This window comes from Pongo pygmaeus, chromosome 20 (genome assembly GCF_028885625.2).
Source record: "Pongo pygmaeus isolate AG05252 chromosome 20, NHGRI_mPonPyg2-v2.0_pri, whole genome shotgun sequence".
NCBI classification, from domain to species: Eukaryota; Metazoa; Chordata; class Mammalia; order Primates; family Hominidae; genus Pongo; species Pongo pygmaeus.
The window spans coordinates 19,880,973-19,903,123 of NC_072393.2; the positions used below are offsets into that span (position 1 = coordinate 19,880,973).

Genomic DNA, 22,151 nt, shown 5'->3' on the forward strand with positions numbered 1-22,151 from the left:
TCACTCTGTCACCCAGGCTGGAGTGTAATGGCATGATCATAGCTCACTGCAGCCTCAAACTCCTGGGCTCAAGCGATCCTCCCTGCCTCGGGCTCCTGAATAGCTGGGAATACAGGTGTGTGCAACCACACCCAGCTAATTTTTGTATTTTTTGTAGAGACGGAGTTTGCTGTGTTGCCCAAGCTGGTCTTGAACTCTTGGCCTCAAGCGATTCTCCTGCTTTGGCCTCCCAAAGTGTTGGGCATACAGGCAAATTACACCCAAAAATTTTTTTTGAGGTGTAATTTGCATACCATACAATGCACTCATTTAAAGTGTGTAATTCAGTTTTTTATATATATTCAAGAGTTCTACAATTACCACCTTTATTTACTTCCAGAACATTTTCATTATCCCAAAAGGAAACAGCATACTCATTAGCAGTCACTCCTCATCTCCCCCTCCCCTTTCTCCTGATGATCTCTAATCTACTTTCTGTCTCTGTTTTTGCCTGTTGTGGACATTTATTGTAAATGGACTCTTACACTTGTGTAGGTAGTCTTTTGTGTCTGCCTTCTGTTAGCGTGTTTTTGAGGTTCATCCACATTGTAAGCATGAATCAGTGCTTCTTTCCTTTTTATGGCTGAATGATATTCCATTATATGGATGAACCACATTTTGTTTATCCATTCATTTCATTGATGGACATTTGAATTGTTTCTACTTTTTTAGTTATTGTGAATAGTGCTGCTTTTAACGTTCGTGTACAAGCTGTTTGAATACCTGTGTGGCGTTCTTCTTAGTGTATACTTAGGGGTGCAGTTACTGGATCATATGGTAACTTTCTGTTAAATCTTTTTTCAGGAATTACCAGACTGTTATCCATGGCGCCTGCACTATTTTACGTTCCCTGACACTTACACAGGGCTCTCAAACTCTTTGGAGACAAGTTCGGACTCAAAGTCTGTGCCAGTTTCCTACAGAGAGTTGAGACTTGTCAGAGCCTATTACCTGGTGCTCTTATGTCGTAACTACTATTTGGGGGATGTCAGGCATTGACAGAAACAGAGAGTAGGACTAGGGACTCAGAGTCACAAAGCCATGTGGCTCTCATCATGTTTGCTCACCTCCTTTTTGGAGACAGGGTCTTGCTCTGTCACCCAGGCTGGAGTGCAGTGGTGTGTTCATGGCTCACTGCAGCCTCAGCATCCTGGGCTCAAGTGATCTACCTCAGTCTCCCAAATAGCTGGGACTGCTGGGTGCAGGCCACTGTGCCTAGCTTGAGCTCACCCCCTTTGTTGAGGGGGAAGCACCCACAGCCAGCCCAGGGAAGCGAGCGACTGCCTCTTGTCCTGCAGCCGAGGGCATTGTTTGAGGGCAGAAGGGCTGGCTTTGGTTTCTCCTAGGCCCCAGGCTGGGTACCCACCCCTTCTGCCTGGCCCTTTCTTAACTCAGAAGCACATGGTCTGAGCAGTAGGTACTTGTTCAATGAATAAATGAATGGAGGAAACCTCCCTCTTCTCTGTTGCCAGCCAGCAGGGAAGACCCAGCCCATAGCATTCAGGCAGTCAGTTTGGGAGTTCAGAAGGGAGTTTCCAGAGGCCACCCTAGGTTTTCCTTTGGCCTGTGCTTGAAGGGACTTGATAGAAAAGGACGGTCTATAAACAGTCGTGGCACACGATACTTAGTGGTCAAATAGGCGGAAGCCACCCCTGAATAATTATTTCTTCAGGACTTATAAATGTGTCAGCTTGTGTGCACTTTTTGTTGTGGGTGTGTAAGACAGCCCAGCATATTGATTGATTTTAGATTTTCTCCACAAAATGCAAGTTTCACCCACTCTTGGGTGTGTCTCACTCAGCACTAGCCCACACTTGCTTTCAGTGGAAATTATGTACTGTGATCGGCTGGGGTGTCCCCATTCCTGTCACCCAGGACCACATGGGCACAGTGGAGGGAGCAGGGCCGGAGGAGGGCTGGCCCTCAGTGTGCCCAGCAGCTCCCTCCCATGTCTGAGGCACACAGTCTACACACAACTCCCACTTGTGTGTTTATTTATTCTTATGGGCACAGGGGCAGTCTTGCCTGCTCATGGACTTGGTGTCTGCCCTTGAATTTGGCCTGTCAGGTTCTCTTTGTTAAGCAGGCACACACTGCCTAGTGCTGGGTGTTAAGGATCAAAAAATGGGTGTGACTGTAGAAAAACAGATTGCATCACAGGACAGGTAATGCACATGGGCCTTGACCAAGGTGTGAATGATGCTCAGTCTTTCTAATATAAGAATCCTGCATGTTGGAGCACCACCAAGACATTTCTGACTTTTCGGTTGGCAAGCACCTGGAGTAGACACTGTTCTAGTGGTGGGAGTCAGGTAGTGCCGTGGTAGTTGCTTTTGGAATTCACAACTCCTCTCAGGGGTATTTGCAACATCTAGCAAAAGGACAAGTGGCCAGGCGCGGTGGCTCACTCCTGTAATCCCAGCACTTTGGGAGGCTGAGGCGGGTGGATCATTTGAGGTTAGGAGTTCGAGACCAGCCTGGCCAACATGGTGAAACCCCATCTTTACTAAAAGTACAAGATTAGCTGGGTGTGGTGATGCACGCTTGTAATCACAGTTACCCGGGGAGGCTGAGGCAGGAGAATCGCTTGAACCCAGGAGGTGGAGGTTGCAGTGAGCCAAGATCACACCACTGCACTCCAGCATGGATGACCCAGTGAGACCGTATCTCAAAACAAACAAACAAACAAAACCACAAAAAAACAAAAAGACATGTTTTTAGTCTTTGCTGCAGCAAATCCACTTCTGGAAATGTATCCGAAACATGGTCAGAAATAAAGGAGGATTACAAGGATTGTGTTCATTGTAACACTCCGGAAACAAACAAAGCTGGGAGTGACTTAGATGTGTCAGTGGTCAGACTGGGCAACTTGTGGTAGTGCCTCTGCCTACGGGGTGGTGCCTGAGCCCCTGAGTGAAGGGAGGAAGGAGTAGGTGATGTCTTCATTTGTGGTGGTGACGGGATTTCTAGTTGAAATGACAAGCAGAAAAAAGGACAATGTAAAGGAAGAAGAGATGGAGTGTGCTGTCACTTACCTAAGGAAAGGTAGAGGGGTTTGCTCATTTTATTTTTATTTTTATTTGTTTATTTATTTTTATCTATTTATTTATTTTGAGATGGAGTCTTGCTCTGTCGCCCAGGCTGGAGTGGAGTGGCGTGATCTCAGCTCACTGCAAGCTCCGCCTACCAGGTTCACGCCATTCTCCTGCCTCAGCCTCCCGAGTAGCTGGGACTACAGGCGCCCGCCACCATGCCCTGCTAATTTTTTATATTTTTAGTAGAGACGGGGTTTCACCGTGGTCTCGATCTCCTGACCTCGTGATCTGCCCACCTCGGCCTCCCAAAGTGCTGGGATTACAAGCGTGAGCCACTGTGCCCAGCCGCTAATTTTATTTTTATACACCATAAAGGAACCTCATTGTCACCTCCAGGAGAAGGGATGGAGAGGGCACTGGGAGACTTTTTCACGTGTCCTTTCTTTGTAGCATCATGTACGTGCTTTACATAATTATAAAACAAAAGCCAAGTGGTGGCAGTGGAAGGGGAAGCAATCCCTTAAAAACCAAAGACAAAAATGAATGAATCTAGGTACATGTCAGTTGTGACACACATTGGTGACTTAACCTCTCAACTTATTTCTGATAACTTTAAAATGTAGTAGTTTGACTGTAAATGTTTTAGCGAGATACCCAATAAAGGCAAACATTTATTTCCTTCTTTCCTTCCCTTTCCTTTTCTTCCTTCCCTTTCCTTCCTTTCCTTCCTTCCCTTCCTTCTTTCCTTCCCTTCCTTCTGTTCCTTCCCTCCCCTCACTCTGTCACCCAGGCTGGAGTGCAGTGGTGCGATCTCGGCTCACTGCAACCTCCGCCTTCAGGTTTCAAGTAATTCTCCTGCCTCAGCCTCCCGAGTAGTTGGGATTACAGGCGCCCGCCACCATGCCCGGCTAAAAACAACTTTCTTAAAATCTTCAGCTGTTTTTTGGAATCCTGGTTTTGGTTTCAGGGTAACAATATTAGCATTATTCGTGTTATATATTGTAGGAGAAAATAAGTAATTAATGTCATTAAGAACCAAAATATTCTACACAAAAGAAAAATGCAATAAAAACCCAAAGCACTAGCTTTTTTTTATTTTTTATTTTTTTTTTGGGCAGGGTCTTGTTCTGCCACCTAGGCTGGAGTGCAGTGGCATGATCATAGCTCACTGCAGCCTCCAGCAGTCCTTCCACCTCAGCCTCCCGAGTAGCTGGGACAACAGGTGCACCACCATGTCCAGCAAATTTTTAAATTTGGGTTTTTTTTTTGTTTTTTTTTTTTTAAGACGGAGTGTCACTCTGTCGCCCAGGCTGAAGTGCAGTGGCGCGATTTTGGCTCACTGCAAGCTCCGCCTCCCAGGTTCATGCCATTCTCCTGCCTCAGCCTCCCCAGCAGTAGCTGGGACTACAGGCGCCTGCCACAACGCCCGGCAAATTTTTTGTATTTTTAGTAGAGACGGGGTTTCACCGTGTTAGCCAGGATGGTCTCTATCTCCTGACCTCGTGATCCACCCGCCTCAGCCTCCCAAAGTGCTGGGATTACAGGCGTGAGCCACCATGCCTGGCCTGGTTTTTGTTTTTTGAGACAGAGTTTCGCTCTTGTTGCGCAGGCTGGAGTGCAATGGCACGATCTTGGCTCATCACAACCTTTGCCTCCTGGGTTCAAGCGATTCTTCTGCCTCAGCCTCCTGATTGGCTGGGATTACAGGCATGCATCACCACGCCTGGCTAATTTTGTATTTTTTAGTAGAGATGGGGTTTCTCCATATTAGTCAGGCTGGTCTCAAACTCCGACCTCAGGTGATCCTCCCGCCTCAGCCTCCCAAAGTGCTGGGATTACAGGCGTGAGCCACTGCACCTGGCCAAGACCTGAAGTACTTTAAGTAAAACGCTTAATTCTCATTCTGCATTGGGAACATGGTAATTGTGTAAGACACACTGGGGTTGTATCAGAAGGACCCACAGGGGCCCTGCTGGCACGGATGGGACAAGTGAGAGTGAACAAGAACAAGGAGCCCCTGAGTTAGATGTGTTAAAAATCCAAGGCTGGCTGAATGCCGTGGCTCACACCTGTAATCCCAGCACTTTGGGAGGCTGAGGCAGGTGGATCATTTGAGGTCAGGAGTTCAAGACCAGCCTGGCCAATATGGCGAAACCCCGTCTCTACTGAAAATATAAAAATTAGCTGGGTGATAGTGACGCACGCCTGTAATCCCAGCTACTCGAGAGGCTGAGGCAGGAGAATTGCTTCAGCCTGGGAGGCGGAGGTTGCAGTGAGCCAAGATCGTGCCACTGCACTCCAGTTTGGGCAACAGAGTAAGACTGTCTCACAAAAAGAAAAACCCAAGGGTTTAAGCTGGCTGTGGTTATGCGTACCTGCCATCCTAGCTGTTCTAGAGGCCAAGGCCATAGGATTGCCTGAGCTCAGGAGTTGGAGTCTAGCCTGAGCAATGTAGCAGGACCCCCCAAGCTGGAAAAAAAAAAAAACAAACCCCACAGTTTCTTATTGGTGCTTAAAGGACAAGGAAGAAACTCACTGGTCCCCTTTGGTAGGAGTTAGAGAGCTAGCTGGTTTTGAAAATGGGTAGAGGGAAAGCAACAGGCATTTTTCCTGCATCTTCTCTGTGGGCTGCACACTCCAGGAACGAGAGTGTGGGCGAGGGCAAGGTTCCCTTACAGGGCAGTGCTGGCCCACAGAACTGCCTAGGGTGACAGGGATGCTCTACCGTCTGCCCTGCGTGACGTTTAACATAGCATGACTGAGGACGCTGGGTTTAATTTTGTCTATTTAAATAGCCACATGTGGCTAATGGGCAGCACAGCTATTGATGTATTTTAGCAAATTAGTATGAAATGACAGAATTTTAAGTTTATTGCAGGAACCTAGTGAATTGAGGGGTTCCAGACTGTGAGGTCCAGACAGTGATTCTCCCTAGCTGCTAGCCCCCAAGGAGGGTGTCCTGTGCTTCCACAGGGACACGCACTCACCAAGCCTCAAGGTCTAGTTCATGAGAAATTGGGGGTATGTGGACTTATGCCACAGGGCCACCATTTGCAAAACCAACAATGAGAAACAGGGCAAGCATCCTAACTCTTTGAGCATATGATTGTGTCAGTAAGGGGACCTGTGGATTTCAGCCAGATATGACTCCAACAAAGACAGAAGATTGTTTGTGAAATTGTCAAAGGTGGGATCACAGTGTTGTGGTCATGCTTGTTGTGTAGAGATAAATACTGACCCCTTTAGCACAAATGCATGTTTCATAGGATTTGCTTTGTGGAAGCTGGTGGGAGAGAGAAGGAGAAAGGAGCGGCATGTGGAGGACACGAGGGTGGTCCCTGATGGCTGTGGACCTGGGTGGTAAGCACCTGCAGTTAATCACACCATTATCTACTCTGTGGGTGGATTTGAAATTTTCCTTAATGAAAAGTGTGAAAATTGGGTTTGGCCCAGGTCTTTTCTCAGGGAGCTTCATGACTGGATCATCTAGAAGAGGGGAAATGGCCATTTATAAAAGCTGAGGTAGAGGCCACTTGGGGGTAGTTTAAATTCAAGCAGAAAACCATGAGCAGAGACTGGAATTGCCAGGAGGGACTGTGGCCTGTCAGCCCACCAGACAGCCTCTCTTACACACTCTTATTTTCTGTAATTACAACACTCGTAGCTACTCTTCATGGAGCCCTCAGGAAGTGTTAGCAATAAAGTGGGTGCTGTTCCCATTTTACAGGTGAGGAAGCTGAGCCCTTGGGGGTGAATCAGGCTTTCTGGCTTTGATCGGACAGCTGAGGGCATGAGCTTCTGGGCCTCCTTCCTGTCCCCTCCCTGCTCAGTACCTGGGGCACATCTGACTACCACTCCAGTACCCTGACTCTATGATGAAAACCATTCTCCCCTCCCCATTGGTATTGCCCATCCACAGCAGTCGTAGCCCATCGCGAGTGGGTAAAGTAGGTGGTTAGCTGGACTTGCACGACTGTTTCGTGAACAGTAGTGCTTAGAGTTGTGATCTAGGGACCCAGCGAACAGTGTGTGAGGGACTTCAACCCTGCGTCTCCGGTATGTGCTATGCCTGCTGTGCCCCCCACTCCAGTGTTCTCCTTGGGGCTCCTGAGGCAGCTCCCAGTAGGAGGCCTATCGTTGTTGGCACCCCAAGGGTGTCCCTGATCCCTAAGTAGAAACTTAAGCAGGTATTTGGACGAATAAATGAGTGAAACACCTTGTGACGTTGAGGCCTGTGGCACTTCCCCAATAGTGCGTTAGTGTAAAACCACCGTGTGTGATGCCTGATGGTCCCGGCACTTTGGGAGGACAAGGCATGTGGATCTCTTGGGTCCAGGAGTTTGAGACCACCCTGGGCAACATGGTGAGACCTCGTCTCTACAAAAAGTACAAAAATTAGCCAGGTGTGGTGGTGCGTGCCTTTAGTCTCAGCTACTCAGGAAGTTGAGGTGGGAGGATTGCTTGAGCCCTGGAGGTTGAGGCTGCAGTGAGCCATGATTATGGCTCTGCACTCCAGCCTGGACAACAGAGTGAGACCTCGTCTCTTAAAAAAAAAAAAAGCCACCACGGTAGTTTTGTTTTATTTGGATTTTAAGCAGTGTAGGGCCTGTGATAAGGCCTGGCCGAGGTGGGGCTCTGCTGGTAGTAGCTCTTGTGATTCCAGCCCTCTGACGCCACTTCCTGTTTCTGCGTTGGCTCCTCCTTGGTGAATTCTCCCTTATGTGTCCCACATTCTCATACTCCCAGGCATTGGATCTTTAGCTGGGAGACGGTTCTGAGTTCCCATGTGTACAGTGGGCTTGCTGCAGCCTCCTGCAGTTCTCCTGTGGGACTCATGGTTGGTGGTGACATAGAGGCTGCCTACCCTGATGGCTGATGGCTGATGGCTGTGTGGTTGTTGGGGTCTTGTTGTACAAAAGGAGCATGTTTACTGAAGGACCCAGTTCTGTGCTGTTGGGGTCACAGCAAACCTGCTTTTGCCTGTTAGTATTTCAGTAGCTCTAGAGGGGTTCATGGCTATTGGAATTAGTATTTTTGTTTTTGTTTTTATTTTCTTTTCTCACCTCTTTAAAAAAGCATGTAAAATTCACATGGTAGAAAATTCACCAGTTTTAACATTTTAAAGTATGTTGTTTAGTGGCATTTAACCCATTCACAGTATTGTGCATCACCTGTAATTCTAGAACATTTTCATCACCCCCACCCCAAAAGAAACCTTGTCCCCATTAGCAGTCACTGCCTTTTCCTTCACTCTGCTCTCCACCCTCGCAGCAGCCACTGATTCTACTTTCTGTCTCTGGGTTTGCCTCTTCTGGCATTTCATATAAATGGGATCATGCAGTATGTGGCCTTTTTGTCTGACTTTTTTTCACTTAGCATGATGTTTTCAAAGTTCAGTCACATTGTATCAGAGTTTCATTCCTTTTTATGGCCAAATAATATTCCATTGTCTAGATGGACCACATTTTGTTTATCCATTCATCCGTTGATGGACATTTGGGTTGTTTTCTACTTTTTGGCTATTGTGGATAATGTTGCTTTTAACATTCACCTGCACATTTTTTTTTGAATACCTATATGTTCAGCTCTCTTGGATATACCTAGTAGTGGACTTGCAGGACACTCGGCAGCATGGTGACGCCGTGGGCTGGAGGCCCTGCCCAGGCTCATGTGGGAACTCTGCGTTTAACTTTTTGAGGAACTGGCAGACCGTTTTCCACATCACTCTACTGTTTTACTTTCCACTGTTTTCCATGTCACTCTACCATTTTACTGTCCACCGTTTTCCATGTCACTCTACCATTTTACTTTCCACCATGCAGTGTATGAGGGTCCCAATTTCTCCACATCCTTACCAATACTTATTTGGCTTTTTTGATTGTAGCCATCCTGGTGGGTGTGAAGCGGTTTCTCATGGTGGTTTTGATTTGCATTTCCCTCATGACTAATGACACTGAGACAGAGTCTTTTTCACATACTCATTGGTGATTCGTCTCTCTTCTTTGGAGAAATGTCTGTTCAAGTCTTTTGGCTGTTTTTTAATTGGGTTGCTTGTCTTTTTGTCACTGAGTTGTAAGGATCCTTCATATGTTCTGGACACTAGACCTTTATCAGGTGTATGATTTGTTATAATTTTTTCCCATTCTATGGGTGTTTTTTTTTTTTTCCACTCTATAATGCCCTTTGCACAAAAGATTTTAATTTTGATGCAGTCCAAATTATCTTCTTTCTTTTTTTGATATTGTGCTTATATGTAAGACTGTTTGCCAAACACAAAGTCATGACATTTTTCTCCTGTGTTTTTTCTTCTAAGAGTTTTATGGATTTAGCTCCTAATACTTGGGTCTTTCATCCATTTTGAGTTAATTTTCATATATGGGGTGACGTAAAGATTTTGTTTTGTTTTTATTTTTTTGTAGAGACAGTCTCACTATGTTGCCCAGGCCGGTCTCAAACTCTTGGCCTCAAGCGATCCTCCCGCCTCGGTCTTCCAAAGTGTTGGGATTATAGGCGTGAGCCACTGCACGGTGCCTGGCCAGGTTTTGTTTGGTTTTGATCATTATCTTTTCTGTCGGCATGAAGACATTTTGGCTTATTAACCAGGAAGGAGGTTGAAGGGCAGTGGTAGTTGGGAGTTCTGAAAGTACTATTTCAAATCTGTTTAACAAATGTGTATACATTGCCTCTTCTGTGCAAAGCATTGTGCCTGCATGGGCCCTTGGATGGTAGTGCTAGAGAAATAGGTGTCCCTTGATATCCTGGGGGTGGAAGCCCACAAACAGAGAGGTGAATAAATAGCATGTCAAGTGGTGATGAGGCAGGAAGGGGCATAGAGACCCCCTGGGGGGCATGTGTGGAGGGGAAGCGTTTCTCACTTTGCATTATCAGCTGAGACCTGGGGCAGTGGAGATGCAAAGGCCCTGAGGTGGGAGTGAGCCAGGATGTCAGTGTGGCTTCAGCTGAGAGAACAGGAGAGGGGTTGGTTGGACTTGGGGGACGGGCACAGGGGTGGCTGGATTATGGTCAGGCCAGCAGGACCTTCTGGCCAGGGCTTTGCTTCTGTGTTATTAAGTATCATGTTTTACCAAAGAAGCACTGATACAGACCCCCCACTCCCCCACTTCATGGCACAGCTCAGCTTAGCTGTTGCCCAGAGGTTGGTGTGGGTGTCTATACACAGACTCCTCCCACCCCTGAGGGGAAGAGTTCCATTTGCAAGGTAGAGGGTAGAAGTAGGATTTCTGTCCCAGCCCTTACAGCTGTGCAGGAACCTGCTGCAAGGATTGTTTGTGAGTAGACCCACGGGCTGGGGCTGTGTTGAGAGCAGATAGTTTGTTTCATCTTAGAAGTAGGTTTCCCTGCTGGCTGTGATCCTCCCTGTGGCTCTGTGATGCTGCAGGATGCTTGTAGGGAGGAGCTTGAGGAAGGGCGCCTGGGCAGGGCCTCCAGCCCACAGCGTCACCACGTTGCTGGGTGCCCTGATGAAAATGGCAACAGATGAATTTTTGGTTCCCTCACTTTCCACTTGACATTTCCTTCCAGGAACTGAGAAGGCTTTTCTGGCCCTTGGAATTTTCTGTGCCAGACCTCCCTGCCGTTTCCAGTCTCAGGCCTTGATCGAGCTGGTGGTCAGGGCCACAGCTTTGCCTGGCTCATCCCTGAGAGACTACAGCCCTGGAAGGGTTAAGGCCTCCCATTTTGTGATGTGACGCCCGATGGGCATGTAGCAGATGGCATGGAAATGGCAGGCGTAACCCTTCGTAGGCCGCGTAGGCTCACGGCCCAGGAGGCATCTGGGAGGGGACAGAGAGCCAGGCCCTTCCCACAGAAGGGGAGCATGGCCAGCCCTCACAGTGACGTCCTACAGCTGGGACTCTGGTACCCATTTACCTGTGGAGGTTTAAGACTGCCCAGACTCCCCCTTCACAGGCAGCACCTTTGTTTCTATGTCGTGTGTTCCTTGGGCAGCATCTGTTTCTCTCTCTGGGGCCGCAGGGTTGGGCTTGGGCACGGGCACAGGCCCTGGCCAACAGTGGCGCAGGTGTGGGGCCACTTCAAGCACGGCCTCAAATGAGGGCAGTGTTGGGCACTGAACAGTTCTGAGATGTCACACACAGAAACCAAGTCCTGATCTCCAGTGTGAGCACAGGGAGCTATTGGTAGTTGTGTTGTGTTGTGTTTTGTTTTTGAGATGGAGTCTCTCTCTGTCTCCCAGGCTGGAGTGCAGTGGCACAATCTCGGCCCACTGCAACCTCCACCTGCCGGGTTCAAGCAATTCTCCTGCCTCAGCTTTCTGGGTAGCTGGGATTACAGGCGCCCACCACCATGCTGGCTAATTTTTAAATTTTTTTTGTAGAAATGGGGTTTCATCTGGTCTCTTCAAGACCAGATGGCCAGGCTGGTCTTGAAGTCCTGATCTCAAATGATCTGCCCGCCTCAGCCTCCTAAAGGGCACCGCCCCCGGCCTAGCAGTAGTTTTAAAGACACTTATTTGCTACCTGTCTTTCTCCTCATAAGCCCGTGATCAGTTTAGGTGTGCTTTTTCCTATTGTCTGGTACAACTTGGGGGTGAAGACAGGCTTTCATCTCGTGCTACCCGGAAGGGCCCTTAAGCTGAGACACAGGGCCAATATACAGAAGCAGCTAATTGTGATCCTTGTGGGGCTCTTTCATGGCCAGTGTGTGGACACTATCGTCCCCTGGTTTTGGGAGTTTTCAGGCAATCATCTGTGTCTCTGGAAGATGGCATAATCCCTACACCATCTTCCCTGATTAAGAACTATGCTTCTCCAGTTTTTTTCCCCCAGATGACACCAGAGAGGGAGTTTGGGGTCTGGGGACCTGTCTGTCCCAGGCTGGCCCTGCACAATTCCGTGGTGAGTCTGAGCGGTGGGGCACACCATGGGAGGGCTGTTGGTTATTGGGATCAGTGATCTATTTTCTAGAGACAACTTATGCCCAAAACAGCTTTGCTCTGTACAGGGTGCTGGAGTGAGAGGCTACCAGAGCTGCTCTCCACTGTGCAGGCTTAGTGTGAGTTACATTTAGGAATTTGCAGACCATCTAGATGTTATTTATTTTTAGAGACAGGGTCCAGGCGGTTTCAAACTCCTGGGCTCAAGCATTCCTCCTGCTTTGGCCTCCCTAGTAGCTGGAACTACATGCACACGTGCCACGAGACCTGGAAGGTTTTATTTTTAAAACGTTGTTGGTTGCTTGAGTATATATTAATATACCTGGGTATGTTTCTGTGATGTTTTGCTCTCCAGGTTTACTTTGTTAAATGTACCAAAAAAAAAAAAAAAAATCCAGCCTGGGCAACATGGTTGAAACTCTGTCTCTACAAAAATTAGCCCAGTATGGTGGTGCCCACCTGTGACCTCAGGAGGCTAAGGTGGGAGGATCGCTTCAGCCCATGAGGTCGAAGCTACAGTAAGCTGTAGTCATGCCACTGCACTCCATCCTGAGCAATAGAGTGAGATCCTGTCTAAAAAACTTAATAAATTGATTAAAAAAATATTTTGGAGGCATCATTTACAAGTCTTCTACCTGAAACACATGAGATTGTAAGTGCATTTATTTGTAAATGGGAAAGCCAGAGGTGCCTTTTCTTTTTACTTCCTTCATTCTTTTATTTATTTATCTTATATTAAAAGGTTTTTTTGTAGAGACAGGGTCTTGCTGTGTTGCCCAGGCTGGTCTTGAGCTCCTGTCCTCAAGAGATCCTCTTGCGTTGACCTTCCAAAATGCTGGGATTAACAGGCATGAGCCACTGCACCTGGTCCCTTTCATTTTTAATTACCTGCATTTCTGAGTAGCTCTAGAACCAAGAACTAGAGATGATGGGATGGATGTCCTGGTCGTTGCCTCAGATTCCGCCCACTGTTTGGTGATGGGAACCAGCTTATATTCATGGGTCATTAGCATTTCAGATGAAGTGCTGGCAAGGGGCCCTGCCATTCAGCAGCACAGTGCTGGGCACACCTGGGTTGTCATATGTGCCCTGTTAGGAGGAGGCAGTAGATGCCCATCTCCCTCTGTCAGAGCTGAGCATGGCACTTGTAAATAGCGTCTTCCTGGAAGTGCTGGGTAGGGAACACCTGTGGGGGCTGTTGCTCACCCCCTCTTCAGGGAACGCTGGTGCTCAAATTTATGTATTTGGTGGCCTGAGGGGAGGTACTTCACTTGAATTGGATGTGTGCTGCTCATGTCTTTTTGGAGTGTGTTCTGTGCCTTTTGACAGCTTTCAGCTTTCTCCTCCTCTTCAGGACCTGTTAAAGGTTTCAGGCCTCCTCTCACAGGCTAGGGGGCGGTCAGGATCCCCGTACCACAAGGTGCTGGGGGGTATGTGGGGGCTTTTTCTTCATCGTATTCAGCTGAACACAAGTGTGGCCTCTGTACTGGGATGCTTTCTTTCACCAAGCAACCTCATTACATTAAAAAAACAAAAACACTCTTTTTTTTGTTCGTTTTGTTTGAGACGGAGTTTTGCTCTTGTCTCCCAGGCTGGAGTACAGTGGCATGATCTTGGCTCACTACAACCTCCGCCTCCCGGTTTCAAGTGATTCCCCTGCCTCAGCCTCCCGAGTAGCTGGGATTACAGGCGCCTGCCACTATGCCCAGCTAATTTTTTGTATTTTTAGTAGAGACGGGGTTTCACCATGTTGGCCAGGCTGGTCTTGAGCTCCTGACCTTGTGATCCGCCTGCCTCAGCCTCCCAAAATGCTGATATTACAGGCGTGAGCCACCACACCCGGCCAAGATTCAAACTTTTAAAAAGTGGGGTAGGCGTGGTGGCTTACTCCTGTAATCCCAGCACCTTGGGAGGCCAAGGCAGCCGGATCATGAGGTCAGGAGATTGAGACCATCCTGGCCAACACGGTGAAACCCCCCTCTACTAAAATACAAAAAAAATAAAATTAGCCGGGTGTGGTGGTGCGTGCCTGTAATCCCAGCTACTTGGGAGGCTGAGGCAGGGGAATCACTTGAACCCAGGAGGCGGAGATTGCAGTGAGCCGAGATCATGCCACTGCACTCCAGCCTGATGACAGCCAGGTGGGCTGTGAATTAGAAGGGGTGTCCCAGGCACTGATCAGGCTCCTCGTGCTGCAGAAGTTTCCTTCTGAGTTTATGCATTGTCCAGATGTTCAACAGTCAACAAGTCAGTTCTTGTGGCTTCTCTGGAAGCTGACATTACCATGTTTTCGGCATGAAGTAGAACCAACAAGCAAGGTTGCAGTGCCAGTGAGTTGAGGACGTTCTGTGGCTCTATCCAGCTAGGTGAGAAATTGCGGGGCCAACGAAGTAGTGTGGGTTGAAGTGAAGTAGGCGGGTGGGAATGCGTGTGAGACTCAGCAGGGCTCTGGGCTCCTTCACATGCTCTACAACTTGGTGATTCCGGCCCTTGTGTCTGAAAACCATACTTTGTGGTTTTCCATATTCTTGAGACAAGTAGATCAGTAGCTGTGTGGATGCTGATTGCTCTTGACAACTACTGTTCTTTTGTTCAGAATTAAACGCAGAAGAAAGACTTTTTTTCTTCTTATTTTTAGAGACGGGGTCTTGCTCCATTGCCCAGCCTGCAGTGCAATGGTGCCATCATTGCAGCCTTGAACCCCTGGACTCAAGCGAGCCTCCCTCCTTGGCCTCCCAAAGTGCTGGGATTATAGGCATGAGCCACTGCTTCTGGCCAGAAAGATGTTTTCTGAGACAGTTGAGCAAGACTCAGAAGTAGGAGGAGGGGATGAAAACTGTGCATGCGTATGAGTGTGAGTATACACGTGTGTGGTGTTCAGGATTGCTCTGTGTTTAACTAGTGTATACTTTGCAGGGCAGGGAGGTGTCTGTCTGCTGTCCCACTGTTTCCTTTGTCTGTCTTCTGCCTTTCCTACAGGGTCAGATGCTCTTACTTCATGGGTGCCATGTGTTCCTTGTCCCCTTCCCAGTCTTCTTGTTGCCCTTGGCTTCCCTGGATCCCACAGCCCAGGTGGGGCCGAGGAGTCCCTGCTCAGGCACTGAGAGCCTTGCTGTGGCTGTCAGAGGCTGATGGGGAGACTGCCCATCTTGTGGGAAGCCTTTGTAACAGTGACTTGGCACCTTCAACAGGACGGAAGAATGTGTTAGTTCCGTCTCCTGTTTTTGTAAAGTGGTTGTCTACCTGTTGAACTGCATCAGCCTCTCAATCAGGCAGAAGGCTTAGAGAATCCATGTCAGCCCCCAAGTCCAGGGAGCCCCAGTGTGAGCTGGACAGGACATAGATCGCCCCCAGGCTGGGGGGTGAAGTGACGTGCAGAATTGAAAGACCAAGGCAGGGAGTGGCAGTAGGCAAGACAGGTCCTGGTGGTTCTGCTGAACCCCTGGGCTGGGGCTGGGCTGAGGAGCTGAAGCCACAGGCAAAATGTACCACACGCAGACCTTTAGCCACTCACGGTAACTTTGTTTTCAGACCTTGATTCATTCTGTGGGACAGGACATGATGTAGGTTACCTGCCTGTCCAGATCCTGCCCCAGAGTGGGACAGTCATGTGTATGGCAGAGCATTAGCTGGGAGAGGTCACACTAGCTGGGTGTGGACCTTGTTGTCCTGTGCGTCCCCCCAAAATCAGGTAATGTGTCCTCAGGGTTTCCCTGGCACAAACGACCTCACTCTCCCTCAGTCCTCAAAGGTGATGGCCAGTCCTGGTTACCCGGGAAGCCTGTGCCCTGTGACTCCCTTCCTGCCACTGGGCATCCCTAGAGCCCCCATTCCTCCAGCAGTCAGCCTCAGTGGTGTGTTTGGTTCACACCTTGTGCTTGCACTGTGACTGAAACCTCCCCTCCTCAGCGAGGCTTCTCCTGGGCCCCCAGGCTGGGCTTATGCCCCTCGGGTCCTTGTCAGCCCTGTGCTTTTCCTTAGGGCTTTGGTGTGATTCTGACGCACCTGTGCTTAGGGAGTGCTTGTTTCTGTAACTGGGTTAAAGTTTCATCCACTGCAGCAACTGAGTTTATAGCACGTAATTTCCTTCTACCAGGGACCTATTTATCTTGAGTGTTCTAAGTGTGGGCTTTTAGGACAGTATAAAATTGACCCTGTAGCAAGCTGTCTTGTCTGCACATAGCACTTTTTGAAACTAAATTTCCTTCTGACTTGTCAAAAGAGTTAACCTTGAGTCCTTGCTCTGGATTGAATTTACACGTTCAAGTCTGTCCGCTGTGCCCCCCACATACAAGGTCTTGCTCCGTTGCCCAGGCTGGAGTGCAGTGGCACAATCGCAGCCTTGACCTCCTGGATTCAAGCAGTCCTTCCACCTCAGCATTCTGCGTAGCTGAGACCACAGGCGTGTACCACCACAACTGGCTATTTTTAAATTTTTGTTGTTGTTGTTGTTGTTGTTTTGTTTTTTGTTTTTTGTTTTTTTGAGACGGAGTCTTGCTCTGTCGCCCAGGCTGGAGTGCAGTGGAGCGATCTCAGCTCACTGCAACCTCCGCCTCCTGGGTTCAAGCAGTTCTCTGCCTCAGCCTCCTGAGTAGCTGGGATTACAGGTGCCCGCCACCACACTTGGCTAATTTTTGTATTTTTAGTAGAGATGGGGTTTCACCATCTTGGCCAGGCTGGTCTCGAGCTCCTGGCCTCGTGATCCACCCGTCTTGGCCTCTCAAAGTGTTGGGATTACAGGTGTGAGTCACCAAGCCTGGCCAAATTTTTTGTTTTTGTTTTTGTTTGTTTTTTGTTTTTGTTTTGCTTTTGAGACAGAGTTTCGTTCTTGTTGCCCAGGCTGGAGTGCAATGGTGCAATCTTGGCTCACCGCAACCTCTACCTCCTGGGTTCAAGCAATTCTCCTGCCTCAGCCCACGGAGTAGCCGGGAGTATAGGTATGCGCCACCATGCCCGGCTAACTTTGTATTTTTAGTAGAGACGGGGTTTCTCCATGTTGGTCAGGCTGGTCTTGAACTCCCAACCTCAGGTGATCTGCCCACCTTGGCCTCCCAAAGTGCTGGGATTACAGGCATGAGCCACCACACCCGGCTTAAAAAAATCTTATCAGAAGGCCAGGTGCAGTGGCTCACTGCCTGTAATCCCAGCACTTTGGGAGGCCGAGGTGGGTGGATCACCTGAGCTCAGGAGTTCGAGACCAGCCGGGGCAACATGGTGAAATCCCATCTGTTCCAAAAATACAAAAAATTAGCTGGGTGTGTTGGCACCCATCTGTGGTCCCAGCTACTCAGGAGGCTGAGGTAGGAAGATTGCTTGAACCTGGGAGGCGGAGGTTGCAGTGAGCTGAGATCGAGACATTGCCCCCAGCCTGGGTGACAGAGCGAGACCCTGTCTCAAAAAAAAAATAAAAAAAAAATTTATTGGAGACGAAGTCTCCCTTTGTTGCCCAGGCTCACCTTGAATTCCTAGGCTCTAGTGATCCTCCCTCCTTGGCCTCCCAAAGAGTTGGGATTACAGGTGTGAGCCACTGCGCTCACCCCCCACCCCCTTAGATTTCTGTTTTTGAAACCTACTTTTCTCTGTAGTCCATTCTGCTATAAGGCTTATTTTGGAAAAGCAGATTTGTTCCAACACGATTGATGTGTTAGAGGACCGTTGAGGTGTAACACAAATGTTGCGATAGTTGCGTGTGGTTTTGTTCAGGAGAAACACTAGGCTAGGGATTGGAAAACTATGGCCCACAAGGTGGTGGCCTGTTTTGGTAAATAAAGTTTAATTCGCAGACACGCCCATTCAGGTATGTACAGTTGGGCCTCCATATCCTTGTGTTTTGCGTCTTTGAGTTCTACCAACCGTGGATTGAAAATATTTGGGGTAAGCCAGGCATGGTGGTATGTGCTTGTAATTCTAGCTACTTGGGAGGCTGAGGCAGGAGGATCTCTTGAGCCCAGGAGCTTGAGACCAGCCTGGGCAATACAGTGGGACCCCATCTCTTAAAAAAATTTTTTTGGGGGCCAGGCATGGTGACTCACACCTGTAATCCTAGCATTTTGGGAGGCTGAGGCAGGTGGATTGCCTGAGTTCAGGAGTTCCAAGACCAGCCTGGGCAACACAGTGAAACCCTGTCTCTACTAAAATACAAAAAATTAGCCAGGCGTGGTGGCATGTGCCTGTAGTCCCAGTTACTCAGGAGGCTGAGGCAGGAGAATTGCTTGAACCCCAGAGGCAAAGGTTGCAGTGAGCTGAGATCGCGCCACACCACTCCACTCCAGCCTGGGTGACAGCAAGACTCTGGGTCTTAAAAAAGAAATTTTTTTTGGAAGAAAATGATGGAAAAAAACAATACAACATAAAATAATACAAATAAAACTATAGTATAACAGCTGTTTACATAGCATTTACATTTTATGGAGTATTATAAGTAATCTAGAGGTGACTTACTAAAGCATATGGAAGGATGTACATAGGTTGTATGCTAATACTACACCATTTTATATCTGGGATTGAGCATCTGGGAATTTTGGCGTCCAAGGGGTTCCTGGAAATAATCCTCCAAGGGTCTCGAGGGACAGCTGTCCTGTCAGAACCACAGAGCTGAGCATTCCTGACAGAGACTAAATGGCCTGCAGAGCCAAAATTATTTACTGTGTAGCATTTTAAGAAAAAGTTTGCTGGCCGGGTGTGGTGGCTTACGCCTGTAATCGCAGCACTTTGGGAGGCTGAGGCAGGCGGATCATGAGGTCAGGAGATCGAGACCATCCTGGCTAACACGGTGAAACACCATCTCTACTAAAAATACAAAAACAAAATTAGCCGGGCATGGTGGCAGGCGCCTGTAGTCCCAGCTACTCGGGAGGCTGAGGCAGGAGAATGGAGTGAACACGGGAGGCAGAGTTTGCAGTGAGCTGAGATCGCGCCACTGCACTCCAGCCTGAGCGACACAGTGAGACTCCGTCTCAAAAAAAAAAAAAAAGAGAGAGGAAAAGTTTGCCAACTCTTGTATTAGGTGAATCTAGAAAACTGTTCCCAGTTTAATATAGTAGAGCACCTGTGAGTACATGAAATAAAACTGCCCACACCTCAGACATGCTCCAAGCCCCCTTGAGGTCCCACACGTTATAGGCCACACCCTATCCCTTTCCGGGGTCAGACAGCCTCCCTGCAGCAGAAATGGCAGCCCACCCATGCTCACGGCAAGCAGCAGGTCTTCCCCGAGGTGAGGGTCAGACATGCAACATTTGTGTATTTCTTAGCCACTGAGCGTGTGTGCAGCTGTGCTGCTCATATATCCACATGTGTCGTTGCTTGGGTTCCTATCTTATGTCATAGATGAAGTTTTGGAGTACTGTGTCCCTAACCCTTATGTCCATAAGCCCTGTATTTTTATCACATGGGTTTGCATCACGCAGTGGTTTTTAGGAGTGCTGCCTCTGTTGTGCTACAGCAGAACTTAACCGTACTTTGAAGGCAAAGGCAAACACCAAAAGGTTTGTTCTCATTCATGACAATAAAGTCGTAATCACTTAATATCTCATCTGGACCCCTTGGTGTGAGAGGGCAAGGTCAAGCCCAAATTGCCACAGGTGCAGTGCTCCCCATGTCCTTTGGAATCTTCAGGTCTGACTCTGAGTGGTTGATGGGGCCTTCTGATGGCTGACTTGGGTACTTTTGTGCCTTGGTTTCCCCACCTGCAAAAAGGCGGCTGATGAGAATATTTACCTTACAGGTGGTCGTGGGGTAGATGCTCAATCAGTGTTAGGTGTTTTGCACTTAAAAATTAGAAGATCCCCATGCTTCTATTAATTACAAAGGAGCAATAGATTTGGATGAAACCCTGAGGATCCCAGAACTGAAAGTGAGTTTGAAGTGTCCGATCCAGTCCCTCAACTCAAAGCACTCCTATCTGTGACACCTCTGCCCATGCATCCAGTAGGTGCAGCACACCTACTCTGTGACCGACACTCTTGCAGAAGTGGGGCCACTTCAGGGACATGGACAAGGTGTTGTACCTGCTGTCACAGAGCCTGTTATCTGGTGAGTGGTTGGGACATTCTGAGGGCTCTTACCTTCTGGCTGCAGGTTCTTCTCAGGGGCCTCCCAGAGCTTCTTCCATAGCCCCAGGCAGGGCAAGTCTAGGTTCAGTCTTGCCTGGAGACATCTGAGGATGGCTGTTCCATCCTCCTCCTCACATGTATGCAGCTCTCCTTTGAGCCCCACCTGTGCCTGTCACTTCAAGTGAAAGCAGTTTAAACATGATTAACAAGGCCAGGCTCGATGGCTCACGCCTGTAATCCTAGCACTTTGGGAGGCCGAGGCGGGTGGAACACGAGGTCAGGAGATCGAGACCATCCTGGCTAACATGGTGAAACCCTGTCTCTACTAAAAAATACAAAAAATTAGCCGGGTGTGGTGATGGGCGCCTGTAGTCCCAGCTACTCGGGAGGCTGAGGCAGGAGAATGGCGTGAACCCGGGAGGTGGAGCTTGCAGTGAGCCGAGATCGTGCCACTGCACTCCAGCCTGGGCAACAGACTGAGACTCTGTCTCAAAAAAAAAAGATTAACAAAAGGCCCTTTGGAGCACACTGTGGAAGGCTCATGAGAGTGGCCACCTAGACAGAGGCATGGTGGCCTGAGTTCAGACCTAGCCTGGACCTTCACCCAGCCAGACTTCAGTTGCCTGTACCTTGTGGGGTAACACATGCCGGTCTCCAACTCATGCAGGCTCTCAGTGAGAGGTAGTTGGCTCCAGCCAGCTTGTACCTCCCCACTGCTGGTCTTGTCCTAGGACGACTGCACAGAGACGATCTCTCAGTCTGGGGTCTTTGAAGGCTCAGGGAGCTCCTAGCCAGCTGGCTGGGCTGGGGTCCATCCTGATAACATGCGAGAGAGAAGATGTCTGTATCTCTGGTGTGTCTTTACTTTTCAGGCCACCAAGGGTTAAGAACCCAGTGTCAGCCAGTGAGTAGTAGACATCTGTTCTCCTTTTGAGAAAGCCTTTAGTTCAGGACTCACCATGGCCTTCCCTTCCTTAGCCTGAGACCCTCCCTGCTCAGCTGCTTGGCGCATGCTGTTCCCCGGCCTGGAACGTCTTGCCTGATTCCTTCTCCTGCCCTGGCCTCAGTCTGGGAGACGCCATCTCAGTCCCCATGTCTTGGAGTTTTAAATGAAAGCACTTTACTTGTTTGCTCCTCTTTGCCCTGTAGGGCAACCCCGGGAATCCCATGCTTCGTGAGTCTAATTTACAGGAAACGTAGGCGTAACTCAGCAGTGCGTACCAAGCCTATACTGTTTGCTCTACACTGAAAATGATGACTGGTGAAAAAAAGTTTCTGCCATTGAAGAGCTTAACATTGAGTTGCAGTGAGAGATGAAGCTCCTGAGTGGCAAAGAGATTGTTGCCAGGGCTCTGGTGAGGTACGCTGTGGCCTGGTGGTTGTAGCCACTCAGGGAGGCTTGTGGCCCATATAGAAGGTGGGCTGTGGGAATGAGCTGAGGGGTTTGGGTTGACTGTTTAGAATTTGAGAGTCTCTAGCATGTGGCACAGAAGGTAGATGATTTAAGCTGCTTGGACATCTTCGATAAACACTGTGGAAGAATGGGCAGTGGTATCCTCTCTCGGCCTACTGAAGCTTCTGTGTCCATCTTGTGTCCTTAGTCCTGTGCGTTGGAGTGTTGGAGGAGCCAGCTTCCCCCTCTCTCCAGAGCTTCTCACCCTAGGGAGCCTCCTTCCTCCTTATCTGGATGCGGTACTGTCTTTCTTTGTTAGTTTCTTTCTTTCCTTTTTTCTTTAAGAAATAAGGCCTCACTATGTTGCCCAGGCTGGACTCATATACCTGGGTTCAAGTGATGCTCCTGCCTTGGTCTCCTGAGTAGCTGGGACTACAGGCATGTGCCATTGTGCCTGGCTTCACACTTGTGCTTTTGATTCTCATCCTTAGCAGGTGGGGCTGTTGTTTTATCTGGTTTTCTTGTTTTCTTTTTTAATCCTGGCTTTCTTTGAATACAGGACTGATTCATAGTCACTGTTAAAAGAAAGAATTCAAGCAATACAGAAATGTTTACTATAGTAAGTGAAAGTTTCTTAATAATCTACTCTTCAGAGATTACTACTTCTGATTTTGGTCCAGTTCCTTTCAGTTTTGATTTTAGTGAAGTTACTTTCA

The 22,151-nt window shown here is 48.6% G+C and overlaps 1 protein-coding gene across 13 annotated transcripts in view; it reads left to right on the forward strand.

Moving 5' to 3' along the window:
- GATAD2A (GATA zinc finger domain containing 2A) overlaps positions 1 to 22,151 on the forward strand; it is a 121,537-nt gene that overhangs the window by 51,788 nt on the left and 47,598 nt on the right. The window lies entirely within an intron of this gene.